This window comes from Myotis brandtii, unplaced genomic scaffold, assembly GCF_000412655.1.
Source record: "Myotis brandtii unplaced genomic scaffold, ASM41265v1 scaffold811, whole genome shotgun sequence".
Classification (NCBI taxonomy): Eukaryota; Metazoa; Chordata; class Mammalia; order Chiroptera; family Vespertilionidae; genus Myotis; species Myotis brandtii.
In genome coordinates this window covers 168693-179215 of record NW_005371277.1, presented here as the reverse complement: position 1 = coordinate 179215, position 10523 = coordinate 168693, and the positions used below count along the sequence as shown (strand labels likewise).

Genomic DNA, 10523 nt, shown 5'->3' with positions numbered 1-10523 from the left:
CGCCACTTCTTCAAAATAGACTCGCCCAGGCCGAAAACCGACTTCTGCGCATGGGCCACGAAGTTTCAATTGCACTGTATGTGCGCGCCCGCACGTGGTATTTTGTGGAAGAGCCACACTCAAGGGGCCAAAGAGCCGCATGTGGCTCCAGAGCCACGGTTTGCCGACCATTGGGTTAGAGCATTGTACTGATACACCAAGGTTGTGGGTTCAGTCCCTGGTCAGGGCACATACAAGAGTCAACCAATGAATGCCGGAATAAATGGAACAACAAATCGATGTTTCTCTCAAATCAATAAATTTAAAAAGAAAAAGAAAAAAGACTTCCACACTGCAGTTTTTGTTACCACCCCTCCCCCTTTACTTTTCACACAGCCACCTCTCCCACAGTCTCTGCATCTAAAAGCATTTCTTACCCACCCCTTCCTGAGACAGTTCTGGTCTAGTCCCTGAGCATCTCCCTGGTGTTATCATCCGCATTAATAAAGGCTTTCCCTACTGACGTCAATTCCTGCGTGTCTTCCCTTGAAGCCGATACATAGTAAGTGGTCAAGGCAAAGAAGCCCTTGGTGCTGTTGGGAGCCAGCTCACACCTACAGGAGCCCGAGGCTTGTCCCCCAGGAAAGGCATCTCCATCCGGGGCACCTGGAGCTACGGGCATCTCAGCGTTATTAGAAAGTGTCTTGTGATGATGATGGTACTAACAGCCAAGAGCCAAGCGCCAGGCGCAGTTCTGAGCCTGATACACAAGCTCCTTCAGGTTCTGTTCACAGCAACCCTGTGCCGTGGTTCACAGACTTCCGCGTGCATCAGTCACCTGAGGGCGTGTGAGAACAGATCTCAGGCTCCCATTTCCCGAGGTTCCAGTGGGTCTGGGAGGGGTTTCTAAATTGGCTTTTCTAACAAGTTCCTGTCAATACATGCTGCTGCTGGTCAGGGGACCCACTTTGAGAACCACAGCCCTAGGAGATGAGTGCTTTGATTACGGACACAACTGGCGCAAGGCAGCCTGTCACTACTTGAGCCAAATTAAGCAGACACAGGGTTGAATCATATTTGAGCATTTATTCTAATAATGCCGGCAGCTTGAGAGAGCAGTCAGAAAATCTATTATTCCCCTCGCCAGTTGGCGGGTTACATACGGGCAAGGAAGACGATAACTAGACGCAGCTGTGAACTACGAATGTAACAGCGGAAGGGGAGGGGAGGGTCTGCAGTCCGGCCTTCAGGAGTCAAAAGTCCGATAACAAGTTGACTAATCTTCTATGATGTTACAAACAGCTCTGCCTGTTCCTGGAACCGGAGAATAGTCAGCATTCCTGAGAAAAACTCCCGGATGGGGTGAGAGTTCAGGCACACCAGCCAAATCCAAGTGAGTCCTGTCCTTGATCTGCTTTTAAAATGCGTTTACTTTTATAGCACATCCTCCTGTTTCCCAGGCTCTGTCAGAAAACCTCTTATCTGTAGTTAGTAAGGTGAATCATCATTAAACAACTGTGTTCCTATTCTTATTACGTGCCCTTCCCCCATCACATTGTATGCCCATTTTACAGCGGAGATGGTCCCAGCTGTGGGGTGTACAAAATCAAGGGGGGAGTCCGGTTCCTCTCTCCAGTGAAGGAGTAACGTAGATGTGCTTCAGGCCAACAGGGCTTAGCAAGGAAGCTGAGCCTGAGGAAATCTGCCTTCATTTTCTTACCAGGAGCCCATCACCTACATTGCACACTGGATTCCGGGTGCCAGAAGGCACCAGGAGAAGCAAATGGAAGCGCTGAGATCATCCTGAGATAAGGCACCAAAGCTCCCAGGGCCAGGCTCTTGACTTCGATGCCAGCTTACCTGGTGTCATGCCAAAAGGAGGAAAAGACAGGTGAGCCACACAGAAGGCACGCTGCTGCCCACACGGACTGGGCCTCCGCATCTTCCCACCCCACCAGCTTCCAGGACGGCGGTTTGCCCTGTGCCTCCTGGGTGTTTCTTTGCTTGATTATTTCTGAGACAAAAATTCAGCAGCTTCCCTATCTATGATCAAGTCAGTGTCACAAGTTTAAGCCTACCTCTGATAACAAGGCTTCAATGACTCATGGTTTTGAGAAACTCAGGTATGAACAAAGTGAGGTTCGTTCATTGACCAATTCTAAAGACATACATTAAACATACTTTTTAAAAATTTAAGTCCACAAAAAGGATATAGAACCATATAGTCAAACTCTCTCGATTCCTATATGATTTCCCAAAAGCCAAAAACAGGGAAATGTTTTCAAGAGAAGGTTTGAAAATTTTGCTGAGTCACTGACTCTGTCCTGATGTTTATGTGTTTTTGCTTTCTTATGTCCTCCCGTGTCCCTTTAACCCCCAGTGGTTGCTGCCTTCTGATCTGGGTTTTATTGTCCTCAAAGCAGACCTGTAGCTCTGGGTCAAGCACACCTAAACTTTATTCTCAAGTCCATAGGGCCCACTGAGGAATCCAGCTTCCACTCTGAGAACTAACCCACCCTCTGAATTAGGAATCTGATCTGTCTTCAGATCACTGCTCACGTGGCCAGATGAAATAGCATGTGAGAGCTCAGTAGAGAACACAGTTCCCATCCCAGGAAGCAACAAATACTTCCTTTAAATGATTTCATTAGTCCCAGCATCCTGTGCGCAGATGGTGGTCTCCACTCTATGAGGAGAAATCAGGCAAATGGTAGAATCCCCCCAGTCTCATAGCCCAGCCACATGGTGAATTAGTAAGGCTTGTAGTCTGGTTGTTCTGACTCAGTGTTTCCTTGTCCAGCATCCCAGGTCCGTAGTCCAGGGAGCAAGAATCACACACAGTGTCATTCCAAGGCTAATTAGTGTCTATACTATGGATATGGCATGTGAGTCTTCTAAGTCCATCCACCCCTCTGCACAGCTTGCTGCCCTTCACACATACTTTCCCAGTTGCTAAATCTCCATGGGATCCATGTAAAATGTAACAAGCAGTGATAGTGTCCACTGATGGTTGCATGACTCTGGAAAGTGAGTGGGACTTGATTGAGAAAATTTGGGGAATGGTACAAGAATCTTTTCTCCGAGTTCAAGAGGGAAATGGGACTAGTGGTAATTTGAATGATACAAGAAAAGTGTTTTAGTTTCACCAAGAGGAAAGCAAAACTAAGTCACATATCTCGTCTCCCCAGTGAAAGCTTCTCAAGGACAGAGACTTTGTTTCCTAGTGCTGGGGTTCCCTTGTGATAGACACACAGAAAATACCACCACGGAATGACAATTATTGGTCTAAGGGAGGACTTGCTTCCAATTTGGCCCCAACTCTCTGGGGACCCTGGTCTTTGGCCAGAACTCAGTGGGTCTCGGGTGGGTTTGAGGAAAACCTGCTTCCGGGACACAGAAATCGTAGTCCGTCTTCATTGCCCTTGGGGATCTTAGAAATGCCACAGAGAGTGTAGAACTACCTTATTCCTTAGCGAGTTCCTAAAACCAGGAACTAGGCAGCAAGGATCCCCAGCAGTGGTTCTCAACCTTCCTAATGCCACGACCCTTTAATACAGTTCCTCATGTTGTGGAGACCCCCAACCATAAAATTATTTTCATTGCTACTTCATAACTGTAATTTTGCGACTGTTATGAATTGTAATGTAAATATCTGATATGCAGGATGTATTTTCAGGGGTCGTGACCCACAGGTTGAGAACCGCTGCTCCTAAAGTCATCATCCCATCCTCAGGGTCCTGGTGGATTCTCAAACTCCCAGGGAGTCCCGTAGAGCAGTGCAAGAGCTCCTTGTGGGAGACATCTTGGGGTGGTCAGCTAAGTAGCTCTGGTTGCCTTCCTGATCCTCTGAAGTGAGACCTTTTCCTGCCACCCCTCTCCTAGAAGAAATCTAGCTGGACATTGTGGAGAAAGAGAAATAATTTGTGGTGCATGAAAAAAATGCTAAAAATGAGCATGGAGGCAGAAGTCATTGTAATGATGCATTTAATCTAGTAATTTCCAAGAATACTAGATAATACTTGGCATTTCCCCCGATGAGCACCCTGAAGTCCTAGGCATTGCACCCAACAGGCAACCAAACTTTTTTGTAAGCACATTGGGGCGTTGTCATTTGGACATGAATACTTCTATTGCTTTGTGAAAGGGTAGCAAATTGGGGATTTTTCCTGAACTTTCCTGTTTTAACTTTTGGGGTTTTCTTTTGGATTGCAGAAGCAATGAAAAACCATTTATGCTTTCTCTTCTTTCTGTTTATTATTTTGATTGAGGTGGAGGAGAAGGTTGATAAATAAGAGTGTGTTGCTGGAAATACTAAACGTTGACAGCCCAAATTACAGAATATCCCGAAGCTTCTATTTTGAAACCTTTCTACATTATAGTCATGTCAGCATTAAAACAGTCAGTGGAAAAATGACAAACCAATAAAAGCATAATTTTTAGTACCTCTTGACCCAGTTTACTACCCAATTGCAATGGCTTTGGAATATAGATAACTTCAGTTTCATCTTTGGTAGGCATAAGCTTTGAGCAATGTCTTACTCTCTCCAAGACTTAGTTTCATCTACCATCTATTATAAAATGTGGATAATATCAATGCACTCATAGAGTTATGTTAAAAATTAAATGAGCTCTGGCCAGGTATCAGTTGGTTACAGTGTCACCCCAATATGCCAAGGTTACAGGTTTGATCCCCAGTCAGAGCACAAACAAGAAACCAATGAATGCATAAGTAAGTGGAACAACAAATTGATCTCTCTCTCTCTCTCTCTCTCCCTCTCTCCCGTCTTCCTCTTTCTATAAAATCATAATGGGTGCAGAGCCTATCACCTTCCAGCACCAAAGATATTAGCAAAATGTCTAGGATCAAAAATGCTATCAAATAATACAAACTCCTATTTTAGATGAAATACTATACTATGGACATCTTTCATTCCATTGTTCAGCCTGTGAGCAAAGGGACTATGTAGTAAATCAGACACATTCAGTGACCAAAAGTGACCTCACAGGGTGATGTGCTCATGAATTCTGTTTTTTTTAATATTTTTTTAAAATTGATTTTTAGAGAGAGAGGAAGGGAGAGAGAAAGAAACATTGACACGAGATGGGCCCAGGTCAACACCCAACCAACACCCTGAGCCACACCGGCCAGGGCTGATCATAAATTCTTAACTGAGCAGGTCATGGTGAGCAGTCAGGCCTCAGGCCTATAACTTCCTTAGTAAAAGGTTCATCGTTGCTTTAAGCAGGCCCTGTCCATTGTGCTTGTACACCTAGGTTAACATATCTTAGAAATGCCAGAATAATATTATCTTTTAGACCAGCGGTTCTCAACCTGTGGGTCGCGACTCCTTTGGGGGTTGAACGACCCTTTCACAGGAGTCGCCTAAGACCATCGAAAAACACATATATAATTACATATTGTTTTTGTGATTAATCACTATGCTTTAATTATGTTCAATTTGTAACAATGAAATTGGGGGTCACCACAACATGAGGAACTGTATTAAAGGGTCGCGGCATTAGGAAGGTTGAGAACCACTGTTTTAGACCCTTCAGAAGCCACTCTCAAGGAGCACATGATCTTGTTACATGAATACCATCTCATTTACTGTAAATGTTAACTATCTTGTACCCACCAATGTAACTGAGATCTGTATCTCTTCATTTTACTTTTTATCTAATCATAGGGATTTCCTCTTTGCTTCCTCCCGCCTCCCTAACCTACCAATGGATTTCATGCAATCTTCCTTATGTTCCCGCCTTTGATTCCAAATGCATAAAAAGAACTGAAAAACTGCTATTCTCAGACTGTTGAGATCTTGCTTCCAGACATGTCCTCAGTTTGGCTCAAATACACAAAATTTTATATGTGTTTGGACATTCTTATGTCAACAGATCTTATCATAATTTATTTAACACTCTCCTTTTCTCTTGATAATCACTTAAGTGTTTGTTTTGTTTTATTGATTGATTTTCAGACTGTATCATAATTTATTTAACACTTTCCTTTTCTCTTGATAGTCACTTAAGTGTTTTGTTTTGTTTTGTTTTATTGATTGATTTTAGAAAGAGAGGAAGGGGGAGAAAGAGTGACACATCTATTTGTTGTTCGACTTAGTTATGCATTCATTGGTTGCTTCTTGTATGTGCCTTGACCTGGATTGAATAAAAAACCTTGGTGTGTTGGGAAGATGCTCTATCCAATTGAACTACCCAGCCAGGACCATTGAAGTTTAGTGTTGTTGTTGTTTTTGTTTTGTTTTTTATTTACAAATAAGATTGCAAAATGAATATCTTTGCATATCTATCTTTACAGGTGTGTACAAATATTATAAAACTAATTCTTGGAACTGGAACTACTTGCTGAAAAAAGTCATTCCAGCTTGTGCTCCCACCTGTAAGGAGAATGTTCCTTTCCGGCTAACCTGTAAACCAGCTCTTTTCATAAGCAAAATGTGGTCTAATTGCTGCTTTCTAACATGGAGAACCCAGTGTGCCAGGAACTTCACATACACAGTTGGAACTGATTTAATTTAATTTACTTCTTGAAACAATAATGAGGTAAGAATTTCTAACCTTTTTACAATTGAAAAACAAAATGTGAGTTAGCTGTGTGCCTTAGGCAAAAGTGCCCTGTGCTTCTAGAACACAAGCGATACTGTCCTTACCTACTACTTGGGTGCTATGGTGTTTTATGTGCCAATTTAGATAGGCTCTATAGTCCCCAGTTATTCAATCAAACAGTAATGTAGGTGTTGTTATGCAGGTATTTTAAAGCTGTGATTAAAACCCATCTCAGTTGACTTTATCGTTTCTTTTGTTTTCATATCAGTTGACTTTAAGTAAAGGAGATTATTTTGGATAGTTTGGGTGGGTCTGATTGAATCCGTCGAAGCATCTTAAAAAGAACAGAGTCAGAAATCCCACCTGTGGGCTTAGCTGTGCCCGGAGTCCCAGCCCGCTTTTCCTGACGGCCTGCCTCCCAGATCTCAGGCTTGCCTAGCCCGCCCCACAGTTGCATAAACTAATTCCTTTTTTTTTTTTTGGTACTATTCTTAGAATTTCAATTTTATAACTGAGACACAGAACATTTGAGCAATTTCCCCAGTCATACAGAAAGTTATTGGCAGTACTTAGATACAAATTCAAGCAGTCTCAGTCCTGATCCAAACCTTTTAGTTATGCTATATTGTGCTTGAACAGACAGTGATTTCGAGAAGGCATTCCATCCACACATTGAATAAGAACTAGTTTGAGGATTATCTGAGATACTATAAGGACTAGCAGATAATAGCACAACACACATAACACTTCATAAATGCTTATTTCTTCCCCCTTTAAACTTGTATCATCAATTTATTGATTAAGTTATTACATATGTGTACTTATCCCCACGTTACCCCCCATCCCCCCCACTCATGCCTTCACCCCCCTGTTGTCTGTGTCCATTGGTTAGGCCTATATGCTTGCATGTAAGTCCTTTGGTTGATCTCTCCCCTTAACCTCCACCCTCCCCTATCTTCCCTCTGAGGTTTGACGGTCTGATCGATGCTTCTCTGTCTCTGGATCTGTTTTTGTTCATCAGAAACTAATTCCTTTCAATAAATCTCAAGATATATCTCCTACTGGCTGTGCCTCTCTGATAGAAACCAATGGGGATGTGCTAAAAATAAAAGGATTATACATGTGGAAGGTGTTGATGGTGCCTATAAGTTGTGTGAGGGACATGTTATTTTCACAGTTTAAGTGTCCTGGGGAGTGGGCAGCACAGAAAGAAGGTGGAAGACTGGGTGCGGGGCTGGGCTAAGTTTCCGCCATCAGCAGGCTAATGGTTTTGAATAAATTATGTAATCTCTCTGGGTCCTCCATTTCCTCACTTATAAAATATAAAAGGAAGGAGTTTCACCACATGGACTCTAAGTACTTTTTCTGGGCTAAAATGTTTAAATGAATTTGCTTTATATTCATAGAGAAGCTTTGAAATCTTCTCTTTTTTATTGTGAGCTTCCAGGTTTCATTTGCAAACAATAAAATTTATCAGTTTTAAGTGTATGGGTTGGTGAGTTTCTCTACCTTTGTCATCCGCCCACTCTCCTAAGCCTGGCCCCTGGCCACCACTGATTGGCTTTTTGTCTGGATAGCTTTGTCTTTATCATAATTTTCATCATTCATAAAAATGGACTCATACAAAAAATGTTTTCTTTTGTGTCTGGCTTCTTTCACTAAGCACAATGTTTTTGAGATTCATATGTATTATTATTAGTGCATTTTGTTATAACTTCATATTGCCCATCTGTATTTTTTCTAAAATAGGCAGTATATACCCTTTATTCATTTTCTATCATGTTATTGATCTTTTCATTATACATTTAGAGAAGCACATCTTTAAAAAGTCAATGAATAATATGGAAGTTGACTTTATTATTTCTAAAGCTTTTTGAATGTCCCTTTTCAGCCACTGGCTTGTTTGGAACAAAGATGGCCATCGATGCCCCATTCTGCCTCCTCTGCCACCCTGTGGGGAGCTTCCTCCTTCCACCTGCCAGCTTGCCGCGGGGGAGCCTGTGCTGGCCTGTTGCTCATACTGCCCAGGTGGGAGTGAGGACTTTGGAAAAGGAAAGTAGAGGACCGAGCACTTGCTTCCACCCCATCTTTGGCACCATCTGGGGAGGGGGAGGGTTGTTCCCCAGCTGCAAGCACTTGCTTCCACCCCATCTTTGGCACCATCTGGGGTGGGGAGTGTTCCCCAGCTGTGGAGTTCCATAGTTTCCTGACCCCCTCCTTGTCCCTGAGCCTGTGCACCCAGTCCTGGGACCACAGACCCTGCATCCAACCCTCCCTTTAGTCCCACACACTAGAATGTACCACTCGGCAGAGGAGGAACTCTTACCCTCATCAAGTTCTGTCTCAATACCCACCATAAACCCTCAGAAAACCTTTGCAGGTGGGGACATTCCCCACAGGGGTCACTTCCAATCCTTAGCGAAAAGGGATCACTGGGCAGGTCTGCATGGCTGGGGGGACTAAGGAGATGGGAAAGTATTGGGACAGAGAAGTCACTCCAGCTCCACTCAGTCCCAGAAGCCACCTTGGTGCCACCCCCATGCCTCCTCTTTCCCAGGCTGCACCATCATGTCAGCAATGCTGAGAACAGTCCACCATGTCTCGCTGCCCTGCACTGGGCAGCTGGGGGAAGGGCAGGCCTTGATCTACTGCACCGGAACAGACGTGTGCCTGGCTTCCCAGGGAGATCTTGTGGCCCCTAGGGGTTAGGTTCTGTTGGGTGCCATCAGCGTGGTACCACTCAGGTACACGCCAAGTAAGTGGACTGTCCAGGACCAGCCTCAGTGCCTAACCACCAAGGTGTGGTCCCTGCGGGAAAACACATCTTGTTTTCTAATCAGCTGATTGGCCCTGCACGAAGGGACCTGCTTATCAACTGGGGTCACCATGTATAGTTCGCCTAGAAAGCTTGACCGAGCTTCTTAGACACATGAGTAGATTTTGTTGTTCAGTTTTTACTTTTTTCCCACCTCTATCTAGTACAATATGAAATTGAAGGGAATACACAGCAGCAAGGAGTAATTTCAAATTAGAGAGGTGACAATGGCAAACCAATGGTCTTGATTCAATTTCAATACCCACCTAAAATCTCTTTTATTAAAGGCTGCCAACCGGAAAACATTTACATAACAGTCCCCCTATGACAATTTCAAATGAATTTTTGTTCCAGAGTTTCTGAATCTCTAAAATTCCCATCTCTTAACCAAGTAAATCTACCTTGGAACCTTCAAATTCCCCGAATCTTTAGAGACTTGATAGTCACTCACTGGTCAGGGCTTTCTTTGTGAAAGGATTCTGGAGATTTTGCCTCAACACTCACCAGAGGCCTTCCCAATTCTTTTTTTTTTTTTTTTAATATATTTTATTGATTTTTCACAGAGAGGATGGGAGAGGGATAGAGAGTTAGAAACATCGATGAGAGAGAAACATCGATCAGCTGCCTCCTGCACACCCCCCAATAGGGATGAGCCCACAACCAAGGTACATGCCCTTAGCCGGAATCGAACCTTAGCCAGAATCGAACCTGGGACCTTTCAGTCCGCAGGCAGACGCTCTATCCACTGAGCCAAACCGGTTAGGGCCCCAATTCTTTTGAAACCAGACACAAAATGTGTCCAGGGCCGCCTGTCACTACTTGAGCCAAATTAAGCAGAAACAAGGTTGAATCATATATGAGAGTTTATTCCAATTATGCCGGCGGCATGGGAGAACAACAGTTCATCTTGAAAACTCAGGTGTAACCTCCCCTGCTAGCCGGCTGATTACATATGGATAAGGAAGAAAGGTTACATGCAGGGAGGGAGGGCGGGCAGGGATAAGGGCTGCAGCGGCCATGGTTCGTGTGTCTCCTTCCAGGATTTTGAAGTCTGATAACAAAGTAGTTAATTTTCTATGATGTTAAAAACAGCTCTGCCACCCTAGCCAGTTTGGCTCAGTGGATAGAGTGTTGGCTTGCGGACTGAAGGGTCCCAGGTTCAGTT

The 10523-nt window shown here is 43.8% G+C and overlaps 2 long non-coding RNA genes across 2 annotated transcripts in view; one reads left to right on the top strand and one right to left on the bottom strand.

Annotated features, from left to right (window-relative positions):
* Positions 1–1045: 1045 nt before the first annotated feature.
* On the bottom strand, positions 1046–2058 carry LOC106724383. The gene is made up of 2 exons (XR_001360156.1): positions 1840–2058; positions 1046–1461 (listed from the first exon to the last, which is right to left on the bottom strand). It is a non-coding gene; the product is annotated as an uncharacterized LOC106724383 (long non-coding RNA).
* LOC106724381 overlaps positions 1454–10523 on the top strand; it is a 20871-nt gene continuing 11801 nt past the window's right edge. Inside the window, exons 1-2 of the long non-coding RNA XR_001360152.1 lie at positions 1454–1870; positions 6296–6540. This is a non-coding gene — a long non-coding RNA (uncharacterized LOC106724381). The remainder of the gene's footprint in view (positions 1871–6295; positions 6541–10523) is intronic.